Below are 22433 nucleotides of genomic sequence, written 5' to 3' on the forward strand. Positions count from 1 at the left end.
CAGGGACACAGGCATGAGGTCTGAGAACTTTGGTGCAACTCCTCTCTGCCTCGCCTCCTCCAGTACCGTAGCTGCCCACCGCCTGCCCCCCCCCTTAACAAAACCATCAATCTTTCTCACTTCCCAGGAAATCTCATGGTTCAAAATGTAGGTGCAAAGGGTGCCCCCACCCACAAGAATCTATTTTCTTGTACAGCTTGGCCCTGGGAAGGATTCAGAGGGAGACAAGTAATGTGTGCTTAATGGGTAGAGTGGACCATGGAGGTCATTTTAGAGGGACTAAATTGAAATTGTATTCAATTTAGGTACAGTTTAGGCTCAGCATTCGAGATGTGATTGAAAACTATGTGGACTACTTAAATTAAAAAACATGCATTACAGTAAAAGACACATTGCCATTAATCACCCTCAAAAGACTCCCCCTTGCTTCAAACACACTTATCCCATCGTTCTTGCCACTTTCTGAAGCAGTTCTGGATGTCCTCCTTTGTTAGTGTTTTTAATTGTGCTGTCATGGCTGCCTTGATAGCCTGAATGGATTAGAAATGTTTACCTTTTATGTTCATTTTGACTTTGGAAAAGAGCCATCTGGTGCTAGATCCAGTGAATAAGGTGAACGAGGGCACACTGAAATGTAAAATTTTATAAGTCTGCCTTTCTGTTGATGGTGCTTAGCAGCAGCATGCATTGTATTTTTGATTGTACCTCATAAAGATGAAAGAGAACTTCCAGAATTGCTTCAGAAAGTGGCAAGAACAATGGGATAAGTGTGTTCAAAGAAAGGGGGTGTATTTTGAGGAGGATTAATGGCAGTTTCTTTTACTGTATTAAAATATTTTTGAAAATGTAAACATTCATCTTATATTTGGATCAGTCCATGTATTTGTAAGTTTAGTTTATTAAATGATTAGCTCTTTTAAAGCCAGTCCTGGATGAACCTGTGTATTATTATTTATTTCCTTTTCATGGAGGTGACTCCTGGTTACTAAAAATTGGGAGTGGTGATGGTTGGGATTTGGGGTTGCTGAGGGGACCTGGTATTCTTACCCCACCCGACTCCTGCTTCTGTTCCTCCTTTTGGGGAGTGTACGTTCTGTACACATCACCTTACCACATCGTCCTGAATTTCAGCCCCTCCACACTCCTGGCTTTAACCGTATCACCTGATTGGCCCCATGGAGCCCCCCTCCCCCCTGAGGAAGAGCTGCCTCTAAAAGGGCAGAACAGCCAAGCCTAATGCAGTGGCTCTGAATTTTGTACCTCTGGCTGAATTCTCTGGAGACCTTGTTTCAAAGAAATGAGAAGCCCCCAACCCCAGGGGCTCAGTGTGGATATTTTTAACAAGTTCCCCAGGTGATTCCGCATGTAGCAAGCTCAAGTTTGACAGCGCTGAACAGAAATAAGGGACAGGCCAGGCTTGGGGGGCAGCTGTGCCTCGTTTGTGGTCTGTGTGACCTCGACAAGTCCCCTGAGCCCTCTATGGCACTGTTTTCTCACATCAAAATGGGGATACCATGAATCCCCTGTGGAAGTCTGCTTTCTGTCCTGTGACGGGGTACCTGAGAGAATCTACTGAAGGGGAGGAATGATTTATTTTGGCTCATGGTTTCACACAAACTTGTTTGACTGTATGGCTTTGGGCCAAGGCAGCGGGGGCGGAGCAAACCTGCTCACATCATGGGGGCCGGGAAGCAAAAGTGAGTCCCAATACACCCTTTGAGAGCACACCCCCAATGTCCTATTTCCTCCCACTGGGCCCCACCTCTAAGGTTTCTACCACCTTCCAGTATAGTAGTGCCATCAGCTAGGAACCAAGCCTTATGCTTCACAGGGCCATTTAAGACACAACCTGTAACCCTATGACAGTCAAATAATAGTAATAAAGCATTTAGCCTGCCCAGTGCCTGGCAAATAGGAAACGCTCACTAAAACTTAGCTATGTTTACAACTATGAATGTATCATCGCATAACAGTTTATTAATAATAGCATTATTGGGGGCAGGAGGGAAGGGGACGGAGAAGTAAAAAGAAATAAGGTATGTTACATACATGTACCAACGCCCCACGATGAATGTCATCATTATGTACTGTAAATGTGCATTAATAAACATTGAAATATTACTATAATACATAATATAGGCCATATAGCTATTGGTGTGTTTCAGATTACATCGTGTATCATATATGATGTATCACCTGATCTATCTATGACTATGTTATACGGTGTAAGGATGGTATAAGTTTACCCTAGCGAATTTATACTGATTATGTAAAGGGAGTTACCGTTGGGGCTGCAATCCAGTAAGTAAGTGCTCATGAACTATATGAATTCCTGTTACTGTTGTTTGTCGTATGCATGAGCAGTAACAGCAGAGGAAAAAGGAAAGCCATCAGCACGCTGGGCTTTGACAGAGCAGCTGGCAGTGGGGCTGCTGGGCATCCACGGAGACCGCCATGTACCCTGGAGTCCTCCCTGCCTTGGGTGGGGTGTTCCGTTCCTCCCGAGATCTGAGCTGGGGAGGAGGGCACCCCTCCCAGGCTCCAGCTCTTCCTCTGCAGGGAATTTGCCTGTGGATGCAAATACGCTGGCTACCTGAGACCTCCTCAGTCAAATAATTCTGTCAGCCTTGTCAGCAGGCCCCACCGAACCAGGGATGTTATGACAATGGTCTCCCTGGCAACCACGGGAAGGCATTGGGCCTCTGGCTGTGGCTGCAGCGATTTCAGTACCCTGGTGCGGGTCTGATAACCCCAGGGCCTTGGCTACACAGTCAGTGACCCAAGTCCTGCTGGTGCTACTCTCATTAGAAAAGGAGTTCAGATTTCTATCTAGAGGCCTGATGCCCACTTCCAAGGATATTAGTCTCCTGAAAGACTGAGAAAAACGTATTAGGTGCTGAGTGTGTGCCAGGCATGGCTCTGATCGCTGGGGAGAAGACAGGCCGGGCCCATGTTGCTCCTGAGCTGACAGTCTGATGGGTGTGTGGTGGTGGTGGTGGGGAGATGTAACCATGGAAACCAATAAACAGGATAATTTGTGCGACAGCAAAGTGCTAAGGAAAAAAAGCAGGGTGGTGTGATGGTGACATTTCGGGGTGGTAGGGAAGAGGAGACACCCAGAGGATGGCACAGTGCCATTTGTGCCAACAGCTGGCAGGAGCAGGCTCTGGGCACTGGGAGAAACAGGCGCAAGGCCAGGCCCTCTGGATTCAGGATTGCTGAAGAGATGGCGGCCCTGACAGGGTGCTGACAGGGAGGCCTGAGGGGACAGAGGCTGTGGAGCCTGGCTCTTGATCTGTGGTGGCCTGAAGGCCACCGGTGTCACTCCCGAGCGTCAGTTTCCCCATGGTGATGAGAGATGAGCCCTTGCCCTGTCACTGTTTGTACACCAGAGCCTCTCGAGAGGGTCCGTGTGCAGCATCTCCTTAGCATGCGCTGCGTTCCTTCCAACTTTCACGGACTCTACTCTGCTTCTAGAAAGAGCACCCTGGGGTGACAGGTTTGGGCTGTGGGAAGCCAAGCCCTATGGACTTACTTACCCACAGGTCTCTGGGTTTGTCTTGGTTTAGATTCTGAGTGCAAAGTTTCCTGTCTCACATTAGGGATTTCAGACAGGATTATTTTTAGCTCTGTCACATGTCTTGACTTAAAATTTTTTTTTTTTTGTTTATGCTGCTAAATTTGCCATCAGGCTAATACAGAGTACAGTAATAAGGTACGGGAGGGTGCTCTGATGGAGCCCGGCCTGCAAAAATTTTCCATGTGCTGTGGAAGGCGCCACGCTGCCCCCTGGTGTGGAGATGGGGAATTGCATCCCAGGGTTCCAGCTCTGTCCCAGCTGGGCCACCTGTGATCCTACTGACCCGGGGCTGGGCAGACTGCGCTGTTCAGTTTGTGCCTGAGGCACGGATGAGCCATGTGCTGCCCTCCAGCTTCTAGAACCGGGTTTCTTCGCTGCTTTTATTGCCCCGGGGCCCAGATCCTTTGGCTTGTCCGAGTAGCACATTGCTTTCACTACGGAATAATTCTGCCCGTGGATGAGTGTCTGATCCTCATAATCATTGGGAAGCTTGTTGATTTTACAGATTCCTAGGCCTGTCCCATAGTCATTGAATTAGGATTTCTAGGGGATGGACTTGGATGTTTGATTTTTAAACAAACACCCCCAAATATTTCCAGATTCTTGAAGTCTGGAAATTGGGGAAAGAGAGAAATGATATTAAAACAATCTAATACCTTGGGAGAACTACGTAAGTACTGTGGTGCTCAGCTTCCCCATCTGTAAAATGGGGCTATTTCTAGGGCTACTGTGAAGGTTCGAAGAAATAATTGTATGCAAAGTGTGAACAGAATGCCCGGCACATATATACTGTATGTTTAAAACTTACCGAGGTGGCTGATATGAAAGATGATTCATATATATCTTTACTGTTAACAAATGTGTGATTTTCATGAGATTTGTAACTAATTATACAAATCAGCGGTCCCCAACTTTTTGACACCAGGGACTGGTTTTGTGGGAGGCCATTTTTCCACGGACAGGGAGGAGGGGAACAGGATGACGGTTTCAGGATGATTCAGAGGAGCTCAAAACCTCCTTAACCTCGCCTGTGGGGTTCCCAGTAGGGTCCGCTTGCCTCTGAGAATCTGAGGCTGCAGCAGATCTGGCAGGAAGTGGAGCTCAGACAGCGATGAGATGGGCGCTTCCATAAACAGAAGGGGCTTTGCTGGCTCCCCCGCTCATCTCCTGCAGCCTGGTCCTCAACAGGCTTTAGCGACTCCTGATACAGATAAATCAGCCTTATAGAAAAATAAGCAGCAAGTCTCATTTGTAGTAACTGAGACATACAGTTGCTAACATTTTGGAGAGTTTCCTTCTAGAGTGTATGTGTGTATGTGTGTGTGCATATATGCATACACGTTATATTCAGAAAATGAGATTGTACCATACCTGTTGCTTTGGCAGCAAAACATCTGCTTGGCAGTAGATTATGGCGTTCATTGTGTGAGTGTAAATGAGTTTAATGGGCTAGGTGAGTACCACAGAGTAGAGCCCATGCCTGGGCTGCCTAAGGCCCTGGGCTCTGTTGCCAGCGCTCCAAAAACAAAAACCAAAAAAAGAGTTTGTTAGACTTTGGTTGCAATCCCAGTTTGGTCACTTAGTAGCTTGATGGGCTTGGACCAGTAATTTAACCTTTCCAGCCAGGTGTAATTCCAGCACTCAGGAGGCTGAGGCAAGAAAATCACTGAGTTCAAGGCCAGCCACACTCTACATAGTGAGACCCTGTCTCAAACAAACAAGCAAATAAGCAAACCAACCAACCAAAACAAAACAAAATGCATTTAACCATTCTGGGCCTCACTTTTCTCCTTTGTAAACAAAGGATAGAGATTATACATTGAAGGACAGAGATTACACATATTGTCTCGGGCTTGTGAAGAGGAATTGATTCATAAATGTCCATCACAGCATTTGGCTCAGAATGAATCCCTGTTAACTGATAGCCATGGTTATTCTGTACCATCAGTCTTGGGGACCTGGTAGAATCAGCTGTGGATCCCACACTTCCACTCACCCTCTGGTCGGGTTCCTGGTTTTTCACCACTCACAGAGCCCCAAAGGTGAACCTGGTCCTCTTGTGCCTAGGAGGGGGCTGGAACCCCATGCTGCCCTCCCACTGACTGTCCTCCCTCCAGCTGCCCCCCCACTGTTCCTAATGGCCCTGGCTCTGCCTCCTGGGCAGGTGACAGGATCCTTGTCCCTGGTGGCCCTGTAGACGCCTTTCAGCAGGACTCCTTCAGCACTTCGGTCTTGGGTGGTCGGGTCGGGAGGGGCTCAGCCACCTTGAGTACAGCAGCCCATGTGACGGCCTCAGCAGGTCAGTAAGGAAAGGTGACATAGGCCCATTTTTATTTTATTTTTTGTAGTACTGAGGACTGAACTCAGCACCTTCATACTGAGCTACCCAGCTCCTTTAAAGGTTTTTATTTCGAGATAGAGTCTTGCTAAATTGCATGGGCTGGGCTCGAACTTGTGGTCCTCCTGCCTCGGCCTTCCAGAGTGCTGGAATTACAGGCGTGCATCACCGTTCTGGGTTATGTGCCTGTCTTATAGGTGAGAAAATTGGAGGCTCAGAAAACTGCAGTGACTTGCTCGACTCTCGGAGCTACAGGTCAGAAACTCACTATTCCCGGATGACTTCCAAGATCAAGAAATTTTTTTGCTGCTCTTGACAGATGGGCCAGGGCCTGATTTCTAGATTTCCAGTTCTAAGGGAAGGAGCCATGGCCAGTCCTAGTATGGCACCCCGGTAAAGGATGCAGTTTTGAAATCAGGCCCTGCTCTGCCCATTCGAGCAAAGGATTTAAACTGTCAAAGCCTCAGTTTTCCCGTTCACAGAGTGGGCTTGGAACACCAGGCTCATGGCCCACACAATGCCTCCAAAGTGCCTGGCCTTCAGCACTATGCAACTGCAAGCGCTTAGCAAATGTTAGCTGCTGCCACATTTTGTGGCAGGGACAAAGGTGGCCCAGCAGGCATTGCAGAGCTGCTCCCATTGGGGCCATTGACCCAGGTCTCAAGGGGTCCTTCAGGCAGGAGACTGAAAGGGACCAGGCAGATCTGTGGGAACCAACATGGAGGCATCCTCAAGGCCTCTGCCTGAAAGGGAAAAGTGAGCTCCAGGGAGCCACATTGTACGAGATGCCATTTCTGTGAAAGAATGAGAAGTCCTGCACATAAAGCCACCCTGCAGGTTCTTACAGGTCTGTACCTGCGGACAGAAATGCACGCACAGAAAAAACTTTGTGAAGAAGGTGGGGGCTCCTCTGACCTCTGAGGAGAAGAGGACCCCATCTGTGGGAGTGACCAAAGGAGCCTCGGCCTCACCAGAAAGGTTGGTTTTAAAAAAAAATAGCATGTGCTTGTTTAATAATGAAAGTAAGTTAAAGTTGTCCTTTCTGCAAAACTGAGGCTTTGGAATTGGACCCTAGTTGCTTCTTTCTTTTTTTTTTTTCTTTCTCTCTTCTTTTGGTACTGAGGACTGAGCCCAGGATTACTGAGCTATACCTCCAGCCCTCCAGCCCTTTTTTACTTTGGGATAGCACCTCACCAGGTTGCCCAGGCTAGCCTTGAACAGTCAGTCCTCCTGCTTCAGCTTCCTGCAGCGTAGCTGAGATGACAGGCATGTGCCTGGTATATGGAAGTCCTTAGTAATGGCACTTTACTTTTTATTATTACATTGATTTCATTTGTCCTTCCAAATCTGGAAAGGGCTCCTGTATCCTTTAAGGTATCCAGTGTCTTCATTATTAATGAATTATAATGCAAGAAAAATTGTGAAGGTCCTCTCTTCAATATAGTACTTACAAATAAAGTCTCGTGGAAGAATTTTTAAGGACTTACTGGACAAAGTAACATTTGAGGTAGCCTTTGGAGAAAAAGTAAGATTTGGATCAAATGATGGAATCGTGTATCAGTTAGTTATGAGTACCAGTAATGCTGTGTAACAAACAAGTACAAACCTCAGTGGCACATAGCATAAGAATTTACTGGCTAGGCATGTAGAGTCAGTGGCAGATTGGTGGCCTTTCTGGTCTTGTCTGTCTCTTATAGCCAGTGAGCAAGGCAACAGGTGGCTGTCTGCTGAGCTAGGATTGCCTTGGGTGGGATACCTTGGAACACTTGACTCTGCCCTGTGTAGTCTTTTGCTGTTCAGCTGACTAGCTGGGACACCTTCTCATGCAGATGGCAGATTCAAGAAAGCGAGTAGCAACACACAGCCCTCTTCCTATTGGCTGAGCCAAGTCACATGGCCAGCTTGATTGATGAGGCTAGGCACAGTACAAAGGCTATGGATACTGGAGGTGTAAAGGATTCGATAGATCTTTCTTGTTTATCCCAGGTGGGTATGGAAAGGACACCCAGGTAGGAGGAGCCTGAGCAGAGGGACAGACAGGTGACATTCACAGTGTTGTGGTTAGGGAATCTCATGGAAATGAATGAGACAAGGAAGGAGAAACGAAGTAGTGGTGAGCCCTGAATAACGGTCTAAGGAACTTAACACTGTAGAGCTGTTTCTCTGACTCATTATCTGGATGTCACTGCCACCATACTTTTTGGTCTATCTGTGTATTTCCTTTAGACCAACCCAACTTTTTAAGACATACACGTATTTAAAAGTTAAACTTGTACAACCATTGTCATGGGAAACTAGTACCACTTGCCTTACGCGAAAGATTATCAGGGAAATCGATACAATGAAAACCAAAGTATCATTAAATCATGCTTCACAGCGCTAGCCACCCGCGGCTCGGAGTCTGGTCTGCTCTTTGAAATAAAGGGAGACTGGCGGGTGTGAGGAGGTTGTTACCGATGTAGTGGCACCAAACAGGGCCTCTCTCCTTGAGGTAGGCAGGGGGCTGGAGAGAGATTTGGACAGGGAAGAACATGGTACCACCTCGTGGTCGCTGAGAACCTGCAGCTGGGAGACGCTGCTGTCGGAGAGTGGGTGTTTGAGGTCGGCTGGAGCTGTTCAGCTTCTGAGCTTGGCTTCCTTGGTTCACAGCCCACAGCTCTGGATGCCGATGTCACTGGTTTTCCAACGGACATTTCTTCTTTCGTTCTTGGTTTTCCTTTAAGAAATTGAAATGGCATTGTTATCATTAATTTTTATTTTTAAAGGGACCAGATCCTTATTTCCTTTGTGGTATTTGAAATGCAGCACAGGCACATGTGGACATAGAATAATAAATAATATAACCTTGTTTATTCAGAGGCTGAAGAAAACCGCTTAGCAAAAAGTCCAATTTGCAGCTATTGTTCATGAGGCATGCATGTATTACTTTCAAGCAGTTTCTGTCAATTATATAGATTTAAATTAAATCATATTAATCTCAGACTCAGGATTTAAATAGTGACTTAGGAAAGCACAGGTTTTTGCTTTTGTTTTTTAAAAATCTAACAAAAAATACATTCTCTTGCAATATAACTAATCTGTAGTTTTTGAACTGTGAAGACATGATGACTGATTTTTTAAAAAATTAATTTTATTAGTACATTTTATTTTTTTGTTTTGGTACCGGGGATCGAACTCGGGTCCTTGCGCTTGTGCAGCAGGCGGTGAAACCACTGAGCTAAATCCCCGGCCCTATTAGTACATTTTAGATATACATAGTGATCACATTCATCATAGGGAATTTGTACCTGTACATGAGATACTTTGATTCTTTTTTCCCCAATCTCTCCCCTCCCTTCAATCCCTCATCCCCTCCTTATTTACAGAATCTTTGTTTCCATTTTTTCCTTCTATTCTTTCTTTTCCCTTTCCCTTTCTTCCTTCCCCCTCCCCCTCAGTTTCTCTTGCCATCTGAACATTTTCTTCCCATTTCCCAATATCTATTATACATTTTGGTTCTTGTTTACCCTTTTGGTTGCTCACACCAGAGAAAGCATGTGATATTCGAACATGTGTGTCGATTTATTTAATTTAAAAGTATGGTCTCGAGGTGCATCCAATTACCTAGAAATGTCTCAAGTTCATCCTTCTTTATGGTAGAGTAGTACTCTATTGTATTAAAAAACTCTTCTTTATCTATTTGTTGGCTGATAGGCATTTGGGCTGTTTCCAAGCTTTAGCTATTACACACTGTGCTGCTATAAATATGGGTGTGCATATATCCCATGGTTCGATGCTTTTAATTCTTTTGGGATGAGACCAAGAAAGGGAATAGCTGGGTCAAATGGAACCTCCAGTTTTAGTTTTTTGAGGAATCTGATTTCTGCAGTGGTTGCACCAGTCTGCATTCCCACCAAGAGTGGAGAGGGGTTCCTTTTCCCTCCCAGCCCCTCCAGCATTTGTTGTTGGTTGATTTCTTGGTAATAGTCATTATTTCTGGAGTGAGATGAAATCTCAGTGTTGTTTTAATTTGCATCTCTCAAATGATCCGTGATGCTGAATATTTTTTCATATATTTATTTGCCATTTCTACTTCATCTGAGAAGTGTCTATTCATTTCAGATATGATTGACTTTTAAAGCATATTTATTATTTTAAAACTGATTAATTTCGATTATTTTTAAGAAAAATGCTTTTTCTGGATACTGGTAGTAAATTTGGGATTTAACCTCAACAAGCTAATTATTAAAGATACTTGTGAATTCATGTAACAGGAAATCGGCACCTTTGCTGGGGTATTTTGAGAGATTCCTTGGTGTTGCCCTGCATGAATAATCCCCCTTCACCCTCACCACAATCCTAGGAAGCAGGTACAATGTATCTCTCATTTCCAGGAGAGAAGTGAGGTTGCCGCAATTTTGAACCTTGCTTGAGGTTTTTCTGCTACTCAGTAACTCAGAGGGACTGGGACCGCAGGCCTCCTGGTGTTCAACCTCTCACTCCCACACACCGGCAAGAAAAAAATGGTAAAACAGAGTTATAATGCTGATTTATATTTTCCTGGCCCTATGGTGCTTTGCTATTCTTTTCCCCAGTTACTAATGAGTCCACAGCTTAATCAATGCAAGGGAACAGGCTTTCTGGGCAGACTTACTGCCAGGAAAAAACAGCATCATGTCTGTGTCCCGAGAGCCACCTTGATTTTAGTGACATGGGCTTCTTTTCCACGTGGTGAAGAAAGTTGCAATCCTAGGAGGACCTTTGTTGTCTTAAAATTTATTAGACTAGACGTAAAGCGTAATCATTATTAGATACAGGCTTCATATCTAAATCTTTTTCAGGTATTCAGGTTTGGCTCTGGTTGTACAGAATATGTCAGACGATAAACTCTTGAAATTCCGAGAGCCTAAATAGTAGCTAGTATACAGTTGGTACTCACTAAGTATTCGTTGAATAAACCAAAGATTAGGTATGTGCAATGTGTCGACAGGATACCCAAACTTTACATTAATTAAAAATATTCTGAATATTGAAAAAACAAAGCAATATATGCTTATAGAAAAAGTTAAAATAGTATATGTTTATAGTATACTGTGGCGTTTACTGTATTCTGTCAGCAAACTGTTAATGGCAAATATGTACTTACTATACATATTTTTCTATGTATTTATAAACATTATCAACACATATATTTTTGAAAATATGAACGCAATCATATTTTACAGTGTCTTTTTATGTTTGCTTTTCCCCAGGAGATAAAAATCTTGGAGATTTTCCCAGATCAGTATGTGTTAATCTGCCTTATTTTAAAAAGTTTTATAGTAGTCCATTCTATAGATGTGCTATGGCTTATTTATATTTAGCTTTTCTATTGACATATCTTTTTTTATTGTTTTGGAAGTGAGATCCCTGGAGTTGGTATGCATGGAGGCTTCTCAAACTGGTCCCCATTCTTGGGTATTGCCAAGCCCATCTGAACCTAGACTTTAGAAATATTCTTACATCTTTTCCATTCACAGCAGGTAATACACTTTCATTGCGTTTTCCAATGTTGCTACAGAAGAAGCAAGCAGGAAGAAATAGATCACCCATAATCTCACCCTAGGAGATAATACCTGCTAACATATTTTTTCTAGGCATCTGTACACAGGTAGTTTTATAAATGCATGTATTACATTATTTTGAATGATATGCTGTCATACAAGTACCTTTAATGGGTTTATATCATTCTCTAGTGGTGAAGAGTTAGATCGTTTCCAATCTTTCAAGCTCTTGTCAACACAGAGCTGCGGCATTGTGACTACCCTTAATTATGTCTTCGAGCAACATTGTCTCTTAGAGATGTACAGCAAATGTGGCCATGTGTGTAATTTGGAATTTTCTAGTAGCCACATTAACAAAGAACCAGATGGAAATAATTTTAATATTATATTCCCCCAATGTATTCCAAATATTATCCCTTAATCATGTAATCAGTATAAAAATATTAATGATTTTTTTTTTGTAGTACTGGGGACTGATTCCAGGAACTAAGTTAACTTCCCTATCTCCCTTTTTAATTTATTTTTATACAGGGTCTTGGTAAGTCACTAAATTGTCCGGGCTGAGCTTGAACGTTCGATCCTCCTGCCTCAGCCTCCCAGAGTGGTAGAATTTCAGGTGTGTGCCACCACGACCAATTTCAGTATCAAAAATCTTAAATGTGATGACTGATCACTGGTCCTTGGTAGTTTTTCTTTTTTCTTTCTCTCATTCTTTTTTTTGTTTTGCTTTTTGTGGTGTGGAGGATTGAACCCAGGGCCCTCCTGCTGAGCGACATCCCCAGCCCTATTTTATTTTGAGGTAGGGTCTCACTAAGTTGCCTAGGCTGGGCTAGAACTTGTGATCGTCCTGCTTCAGCTTCCCAGAATACTAGGATAACAGATGTGTGCCACCATTCCAGAGTTTAATGTTATTTGACATCCCTAAGACTTTGAAACCCAATATGTGTTTTACACGTATTCATCTCCATTTACTGTTTTTGTTTTTGCTTTTGGTACTAGGGCTTGAAACCAGGATCTTGTGTGTTCTAGGCAAGCACTTTGCCACTGAGCTATACCCCAGCTCTATTTTTTGCTTTTTTATCTTTATTTTTGAGATGCGATCTCACTGTACTGCTTAGGCTGGCCTCGAACTTATAGGCTCAAGTGATTCTCCTGCCTCGGCCTCCCCTGTGGCTGGGACTACGGTCCTGGACCATCATACCTAGCTCGATTTAGTATTGTTCTCCCAAAACAATGACATTATATTTAATAGAAACAACTTTACACTGCTTTGGTTTTTCAGTTTTAATTACATTAATTAAAATGAGTTAAGGAAGGAAGCGGAGAGATGGAGAGAGACAGAGGGGAGGAAAGGGGAAGTAAAAAGAATTAAGATGTGTTATGTACACGTACCAAATCCCCATGATAACAGTAATCTTTATGCACTGAAAACATGTGCTAATAAAGTAAAATTAATTTAAAAATAAAATTTTAAAAAAGAAATAAAATGAAAAAGTCTGTTCCTTGTTTGAGCCAGGCACATTCTAAGTGCTCAGTTAGCCACAGGTAGCTGGTGGGCTACCATTGTGGACATCTCACCCGAAGAGTAAATCAGCGTCACTCACTGGCTTCTCAGTGTGTGAAGCCAGAGCAGAATTGGGGAGGAGCTCCTGGAGAGAGGGTTTGGGAATCCACTAGCAAATCCAAGATTAACAGCTACTGGGGTTAGAGACTTGAGCCCAGGATTTAGGCAAAAGCAAGGTGGCCCCCTTTTCGATAGTGAAAATTTGAGTTTGAACATACTCTCTAAACCTTCAAAAAGAAATTTTTGTTTTTGGTACCAGGGATCGAATTCAGGACCTTGCGCTTGCGAGGCAGGCGGTGGAACCACTGAGCTAAATCCCCGGGCCTTCAAAAAATTTTAATAAGATTTTTAAGGACATTTAACCACATAATTGAAATTTAATAATGGCTTTTTAAGTTAAAATTAATTTTACTCATCTTATAAATAAAATAAAAGCCACCATCCATTCTTGATAAGCCTGTGTCCCACGGCAGTGGAAGCATAATAATCACACGTTATATTAAAGTACCTGGAATGTTTTTCATTTGGAATCTCAATTTAGATTTTAGGGAAAAATATGTTTTTTAAAAAAGTTCTACTGTAACTCCTTCCTTCCTTTTGTGGTATTGGGGGTTGAATCCAGGGCCTTCACATTAAGCCACACCCCATCCCCCTTAAAATTTTTAAAAATTTTAAGACAGAGTCTCACTAAGTCACTAAGTTGCAATCCTCCTACCTCAGAGTGAATGAATGATGTCTGGCCTATTGGTACCACAGGGTAGAGCTTGCCCAGGCTGGCCTCCAACTTGTGGCAATCCTCCCGCCTCAGCCTCCTGAGTGCTGGGATTACAGGCATGCACCACCACGCCCAGCTGTTTTTATTTTCTCAACACAGTTTTCCAAATTTTTATCCTGTTCCTGCCCCAGCCCTGGAATGAGCTATTTCTCCAAAGGTCATTGACACCACTGAGTGGAAAATTACATTTAGCAGCTTTGGAACCAGTCTGATCCTCTTCCTCAGAGTGCACACCCTCTAGCTGCTAGCTGGAATTCTTTCTTATTTGCCTTACTCTTCTTTGTTAAGGACCCACCTGATCTTTGTCAGCGCCTCAATCTAAAGTACTGTACCATTTTCTCTTACTTTCTAATTAAAGCCTTTTCCTGGAAAAAAAAAAAAAAAAAGAAGAACAAGAAAAAAAAGAAACAGCAGCCAGGATCTGGGTTCTAGGTGTGTTGTTCGTATAGTGTTGTTGTTTCCAGTCCCTTTTGTGAATGGCCTACACAGTGTATGTATGATGCGTGCATATGTACATACATACTCACATGTATATCAGCATTTATTTGAATATGTGTGTGTACTGGTAACCAATACCTCTATTCCCAATCCAACATCATGGGGTCAATGCTAGCCTTTTCTCTTCCACATTTGTATTGCTTTTCCCAGACAGTGATAAAAAAAAAAAAATCCATCTATTTATTTATTTGCTCAATTTATGGTGCTTTGCTAATCTCCCATCTCTGTAGGGCTCCTGCCAGCTTGTACACTGTCTTCTCAGTTCCTGAACCTGGCAGGACTATCTTCCCATTCCAGCTCCACTGCCTGCCTTGTGTAGATTCCACTTACTTCTGATTTATACAATTTTCTCTATCTTTTCATCTATTTATCTTAAATGAATAAAACGTACATTTTATTTCAAATCCTTTTCTGAGTTCTGATACTTCATTTCTGAGATCTTCTAATTCTGGTTTAAGGGTTTTTTTTTTTCAGATCTTGTATCATTTTATTAATGTCTCTTCCAGAGCTTTGAAATAGTAGGTTACAGTTTTGTTCTGCTTTGTGAGCATATTTTTTCTGGTGTGCTTGTATTGATCATAGGAATGTTATTTCACTGTTTCTTTTCATTATAACTTTGAATGAGATTCCATCCTGCATATTAATTATCTATTGCTGTGTTAAAAAATTACCCTAAAATCACCCACATTTCATGTGGGTCAGGATTTTAGAGACAGCTCATCTGGGTGGTTCTGACTCTGGGTTTATCATGTGTTGCTGTCACAATATTGATGGGGGCTGCTGTCAGCTGAAGGCCTGACTGGGGCTGGAGAATCCACTTTGAGAGTGGCTCTCTCCCATGGCTGTTGGCGGAAAGCTGTGGTTCCTCACCATGGGAATCTCTTCATAGCTGATTGAGCATCCTCATGACATGGCAGTTGGCTTCCTCCAGAAGGAGAGACCTAAGAGAGAATGAACAAAGAGGAAGCTTCAGTACTTTAAAAAATTATTTAAAAAATTTTAAATAGCAAAACATTTATTGATACATTTTAGGCATATATAATGATAACACTCATCATAGGGAATTTGTATCTGTACATGATATATTCGCCTCTTTTTTCTCATTCCTCCCTCTCCTCAATCCCCCTCCCCTCCCTATGTACAAAAGCTTTGTTTCCATTTTTTCCTTCTATTTTCACTTTTTTTTCTTGTCCCTTCCTTCCTTTCTCCCTCCTTCCTTCTTTGTTCCCCTTCCCATCTGAACATTTTCTTCCCATTTCCCAATATCTATTATACATTTTAGTCCTTATTTTCACTTTTGGTTTCTCACACCAGAGAAACAATCTGGTATTTAAACATATGTGTCCGATTTATTTCACTTAAGAGTATAGTCTTAAGTTCCATCCATTTAGCTATAAATGTCTGAAACTCATCCTTCTTTATGGCAGAGTAGTACTCCATTGTATAAAAACAAACTCCACATGTTCTTTATCTATTCATTGGTTGATGAGGATTTGAGCAGTTTCTAAGCTTTAGCTATTATACACTGTGTGACTATAAACATGGGTGTGCATATATTGCTGTAGTACAATGCTTTTAAGTCATGTTTTTCTTTTTCCCAGTGTTAGGGATCAAACTCAGGATCTTCCACTTGCAAGGGAGGCACAGCACCACTGAGCTAAATCCCTGGACCCTGTGATGCTTTTAATTCTTTCAGGTAGACACCAAGAAGGAAATAACTGGGTCAAATGGAAGCTCTAGTATTAGTTTTTTGAGAAATCTCCACACTGATTTCCACAGTCGTTGCACCAGTCTGCACTCCCACCAACAGTGGAGAAGGATTCCTTTCTCCCCACAGCCCCTCCAGCATCTGTTATCGGTTGCTTTCTTGATAGCACCCATTTTTTCTGGGGTGAAATGGAATCTCTGTGTTGTTTTAATTTGCATCTCTTGACTGACCAGTGATGGTGAGCATTTTTTCATATATTTATTTGCTGTTTCTACTTCTTCATCTGAGAAGTATCTATTCATTTCAGATACCCAATTTTGGATTGGGTCTTTAAGTTTGGGGGGTCTGATTTTTTTGAGTTCTTTATGTATTTTACATAGTAGTCCTTTGTCTGATGAACAGCTGCTAAAAGTTTTTCCCATGTTGTGAGTTAGTCTCCCAAACTGCACATTGTCACTTCTGCCATATTCTGTTCATCACTAAGCCTAGCCCACACTTAAGAAGAGAATTAGGAGCCACCTCTTTTATATCATTACAATTATTAATAGTACATTTACAAATTAAAGAGTTTCATATTTTCATAAATGTATGTTAGATTCCACTTCTTGAAGGGAGGAGTCTGATAGCATGGTGGTTGCTTTATGAGGTTTCCCACCTCTGTTCCTCTCCTCCAACCCCCTTAATCTAGATCTTCTATTCTTTTGTCCCATTTCCCTTGGGTTTTGCTATTGCATTGGGTAAACCCCTTCTAGTTTAGCTGCTATCCTCGAATTGCCCCATCATGTTTTCCAGTGAATACCTGGGGGCTCTTTTGGCTCCATGCCGTAAGATCTCTTATTTCCCTTTTGCTTCCTCCCATGCAGGAGCAGATACCATATAGATTTTGTAGCTGTCAGTGGGTATCCCATACCTTCCTGTGTTTTGGGGTTCCTAGAGATAATTTGTCACCTACTTTGACTGAAAATGTAGTTCATGCACCTCTGGTTTTGATATCCTTTTGTTTTGCCCAGTTTTATGAGGAAAGATCAAGAGAGGTTCTTCCACTGCTGACATCCCTCAGAATCCAGTTTGTTGTCTCATTTTTGATGGACATATTAATGAAAGAAATAATTTCCTTTCTTTCCTGCCATCGCCCTAAGAAGGAGGCAGTGCCAGCACATGGATGGATAGCAGGCTGGGCCTGGCCTCAGAGGCAGAACTACAGTGAGGAGAGTGGAGAACTGAGTGCAAGGGGGCAACAGCGCAGGCTCTCCAACCTGGGATAGAACCCAGGTGACCAGGTTCCCAGACTCTTTAGAAGAAGCTTCAATTTGGGATTGTATGTGAATGCTTTATATTTTTAAATGTTGGCAGCTAATTCTAATGCATACCAAGTGCTGAGTGGGCCTAAAATATATCGCCATGGGTGAGATTCTGCCCAGGAGCTGGTTTTGTTCACGTCTCTCATGTACCTGTGTGACCTTCGATCACAGCCTCTGTCCTCATCAGCCCTGATTGGTTTGTTCACCTTGTCCACTCTTGCACCTGAGCACCATAAGCTCGGAGCCATTTCTGGGTCCTTACCGAATACCAGTATTCTAGAACATTCTTGCTCCATGGTAGATATGTTAATCAGTTTTCTATCACTGTAACAAAATACTGGGATAATCAGCTTTAAAAAGAGAAAAGGATTGTTTGGACTTACAGTTTTGGAGGTTTCAGTCCATGGTGGGTTGAACCTGTAGCTTCGAGTTGGTGGCCAAGCAGCCCATCGTGGCGGAAGTGTGTGGTGGAGGAAACTGCTCACCTCAGTGGCAGGAAGTGAAAGAGACTGGCATCCCACAATTCCCTCCACCCCCAGTGACCTATAACCCCCACTACGCCCCACCTCTTAAAGTTCCCCTCCCAAGGTCATCAAACTGAAGACCAAGCCTTTAACACATGGGGATTTGGGGGAAATTTAAGATCCGAACCATAGTGGCAGGGACTCAGTAAAGACTCAGGCAGAATTGAACCATTTGCCAGAGGAATGGCACTGCCATGGCAGGCTGAGTAATGGGGCCTAAAGATGTCATGCCCTAATCGCTGAAAGCTGTGACTATGTGACCTCACATGGCAAAGGGGACTTTGCAGATGTGATCGAGGATGCTGAGATGGGGGATTATCCTGTGATTATCATCACAAGGGTCCTGATGGAGGGGGGTAGCGAGTCGGAATTGGTGCTGGGAGCTGTGATGGTTGGGTGAAGTGAGGAAATGGCCAGGAGCGCAGGAGGGCAGTCATTGTTAGGCACTGACTGCAAAGAAACGCTTCCTGCCCCCAGGCCTGCAGTGGGAGCACAGCTAGACTGCCACCTCATTTTAGCCCAGTGTGGTTCATTTTGGACTTTTGATCCCCAGAACTGTTGGCTAAGAAATTTGTGTTGTTTGAAGCCTCTAAGTTTGTGGACATTTATTACAGCGGCCAGAGGAGACTAACACCCTGGATGTCAAGACTCCCTCAGGAAGGGGGCCTGGATGTCCTGTAACCTCCTGTTGAGGGAGGAGATTTTAGCAACAGAAGTCCAACTCCATCTTAAGAAAAAAAAAAAAAGTAAATGAATTTGTCGTGGCATGGTCCAGAGCTGTGTGGGTCTGTGCTCATTCCAGGGGCTCTGCGGATGGTCAGAGTCTGTGGTCACAGGGAGAGGGCGCTGCCACCTCTCCACTCTGGTTTCCCCTGTCTGTGGGCTCCCAGGCAGGCTCAGTGCAGGCCGGCTTCCAGGTGGCCCCAGGGATGGCCCCAGCAGCCCTGGGCTTCCATGACACCCAGCTGGCTGCCCCAGTGCTGGGCAGAGGCTGGATCCTGGTGCTCGGAAGAGGTCCTGAGATGCTTCTCAATGGCTCTGGGGGGCCATTTGTTATCCTTGACCCCAACATGGCTGCGTGACCAGGTCTGGGCCACGTGCCCCCGCTAGCCAGGTGCGTCGGGTGGGACAGCCTCACCTGAGCTGTGTGGGCTCAAAGGCCAAGAAGGATGTTCCCCCAGGAAAACTGAAGTGCTCCTTCAGGAAAGGGGAGAATGGAGACCAGCTAGGGAGAAGCAATAGACACCCACCACCGTCACCCCCTGCTCCAAGTCTTGTGATCTTCGCCTTCCAGAGCTGTCGTCCTGATACATGTTGATTCACAGAGCTTTGAAATGCCACGAGCATCTATATCGCTAGGAATTTTAAATTTTGCTTCACTTAATTATCTTTATTAAATTTGTTTTAGATTGCATAGATAATGTAGTCTGGGTAATGATTGAAACAATGCAAAAAAACCTATATATAAAGAAACACATAGGGGTAAGTAGACGCCAAGAAGTCCGGTGCCATCTCTGCTCACAGTTGACAGTGAGCCATGGAGAGAGCTGCACTGCGGGTGGACTAGGCTTCCTGCAGGGAAACGCCTAGATCACTTAGGAGCAGGAGTCTGGAGAAATGGCATCCCCTGGTTGCAGCTCTCCAGCATGCTAGGTATTTCAGAATCAAAACTTGGAAAAATAATTAGGAATGGCTGTGGAAGAACTCCAGACCATAATAAAGAAATGTCAAATCGTAGAAGAGCATGACTTTAAAGAAGATTTTCGCCTATTTCAGTTAGCAGGCCAAAAATGCGTAGAAGAAAGGCACATAGATCAGTTATTAGAAATTATTCAAAATGAAAAGAATAAGGTCATCATCAAAACCATGGCTGGAACCTTTTTGGTCCTGTTGTTCGGTGCCTTTTAAGGAATGATGAAGAAAATGATAAAAGAAAAAAATATTTTCTAGTTCCTGATTTACTGGTAAAGGTTCAATTGTGAATATTTTTATAGTTATGTAATCCAAAGGAATTATTGTTGGGTTTGCTCAAACTGATTGAAGAGCTCTCTGGAAAACAGATATCCCAAATTATTCTTCTTTTACTTTAGCCATTACAGTGATTCAGAAACTTCCTAACAACAAGGTATATTCAGTTGGATTAGCATTATCTACCCTTTGGAGTCAACTGTCTCTTCTTCCTGTTCCTTACTTACTCAAAAGAACAAATACAAACAGATGACTATGGCCTTTGTCAGTGTTGCAAGGCCTTAATAGAGTTCAGTAGATCTTTTGTGGAAGAAGTCATTGATGATAAATAAAACAAGGAAAATGAAAACAAAAAATTAAAGGATGAATTACTGAAATTCACAATTCCTTGAACGATCTGAAGAAGCAGGAAATGATCCCTTAAGGTGTTTTGCATCTGAAATAATATCCTTCATACATTTTGCAGTTTAATATGGGGCATACTGAAGTCTTTTTGCAAAGAACAGAAGAATCTGTTTTGTCCAAAGGATTGGAACTACTGAAGAATGTTTTACTGAGAATAGAAGATAACAGTCTACTTTACCAGTACTTAGAAATCAAGAGTTTCCTTACTGTATCTCAGAGCTTAGTCAAACTAATGACACTTTGCCCCATTGAGACATTGAGAAAAAAAGGTTTAGCCATGCTTCAGTTGTATATTAACAAGTTGGATTCACAAGGCAAATATGCATTATTTAGGTGCTTGTTGAATACAAGTAATCACTCAGGTGTGGAGGCCTTTATTATTCAAAATATCAAAAATCAAATTGATATGTCATTTACGAAAACACCTAACAAATGGTTTACAGGACCACAGCTGATTTCTCTTTTAGATTTGGTACTGTTTCTCCCAGAGGGTGTTGAAACAGATGTGCTACAAAACTCAGATAGGATTATGGCTGCATTAAATTTATTGAGGTATTTGGTTATCAAAGATAGTGAAAATGACAATCAAACTGGATTGTGGACAGAACTTGGAAAGATTGAGAATAATTTCTTAAAGCCACTTTATACAGGACTTAACATGTCAAAAGCACACTATGAAGCAGAAATTAAAAATAGCCAGGAAAATAACCAAGTAGTTCGAAAGTCTAAGGACCTTTGTTCTGTAACAGTAGGTAGAGAAGAGATCCCCAATATGCCTCCTGAAATGCAGCTTAAGGTCCTACATTCAGCTCTTTTCACAGTTGACTTTGATTGAAAGTGTTCTAGCTCAAGTAGAACTCATTGAAATAAAAAGAAAGTCTACCTCTGAAGAAAATGTTGGAATAAAGTAAAAGTTCTACTTCCTAAATAAAAATTAATAAAATACAAAAAAAGAAACACATAAACATTTTTGCTGTCCTCCATTTATAGAGCTTCCCTGTCCCAAGATAGAAGCCTGGAATTTATTCTTCCTCATATTTTCCTCTGCTTGGGCATACATGCCTTGCTTTTCTTCTACTAGTGTTGCCAGTTTTTACAGAACTAGCCATAAGACCTTCTGTTTCACATCCTTCCCCAAACGTGGGTTCAGGTCCATATCATTCTAAAAGAATTTGTTAATTAGTGAATACTTGTGTGTGACTTAATGAGTCAAGTGAAATCTGAATGTTTAAATAAAATATTCCTTCTACCTCTGCTCCCTGTCCTCCCTTTCTTTTTCCCTAGAGGATCAGGCATCCTTTGAGAGAGACTCTGCTTTTACAGAGATACATAGATGGAAACATTTTCTATGGGAATAGGGCATTATTTATTTTTATTTATCAGTGTGTCTTGGGAACTGTGCTGGGTCAGTACTTAGCCTGCTGTGCAGTTTTATTTTCTAGCTGCCTAGAGACCCTTTGTGTGGCTGTAGCATCATTTATTTAATGCCTTTCCTACCGATGGACCTCAGGGTGTTTGCAATCCTTTGGGATCACAAACAGAACTGTAAGAAAATGTACCTTGGACCTAGCTGTTTTGCATAGGATGAGGATCTATTGCATGAGTTTCTAGAGGTGGACTTGTTGGGTCCAGGAGATATGCAGTGAAAATGTAAGTGCATACAGCTAAAAAATCCTCCACCAAAGTGGTACCAATACATTCCAATCCCATCCCTACTCCACAAAATGCTGGAGCCTGTTTGCCCATTTTCACCAGCATGGTGTGTTGGGTGGGGGTGGGGGGGTTCTGTTGCTGTAACAAAACATCAGAGACTGGTTACTTTAAAAAGAAAGGAAGTGTATTTGGCTCATGATTCTAGTGGCTGGAAGGCCCAGTTAGCATGGTGCTGGCTATGTCGTGCTATGATGAAGTAGAAAGGGAAACCGGTGTTTGCAGGAGGGACCAAGCTTGTGGAGTGGTCTGGCTTCTTAATAGCCTACTCTTGAGAGAACTAACTACACTAATCTCTTCCGAGGGTGGTACCTCAGGACCTAGTCACCTCCTCTAGGGCCACCTCTTAAAGATCCAGCACCTGTCAGGAGCCTTACTCTGGGGACCAAGTGTCCAGCACATGATTCTTTTTTTTTTTTGCTTAAATTCTTTTATTGGTACATTTTAGGTATACAATACATTTACATTTATCATTGGGTGTTTGCACCTGTACATGATGCATCTTGGTTCTTATTTTTTTCCCCATTCCCTGTGTGCCCT

General features: G+C 42.9%; 1 protein-coding gene and 1 pseudogene across 4 annotated transcripts in view; both read left to right on the forward strand.

The window, feature by feature from the left end:
• The window catches only part of Ksr2 (kinase suppressor of ras 2), a 430849-nt gene that overhangs the window by 76008 nt on the left and 332408 nt on the right, over positions 1–22433 (forward strand). The gene's annotated exons all lie outside the window — the stretch shown is intronic.
• On the forward strand, positions 18729–21920 carry LOC110348897 (glomulin-like; annotated as a pseudogene).

This window comes from Heterocephalus glaber, unplaced genomic scaffold, assembly GCF_053883595.1.
Source record: "Heterocephalus glaber isolate CG9 unplaced genomic scaffold, H.glaber_assembly_v1.0 deba00001687, whole genome shotgun sequence".
Classification (NCBI taxonomy): Eukaryota; Metazoa; Chordata; class Mammalia; order Rodentia; family Bathyergidae; genus Heterocephalus; species Heterocephalus glaber.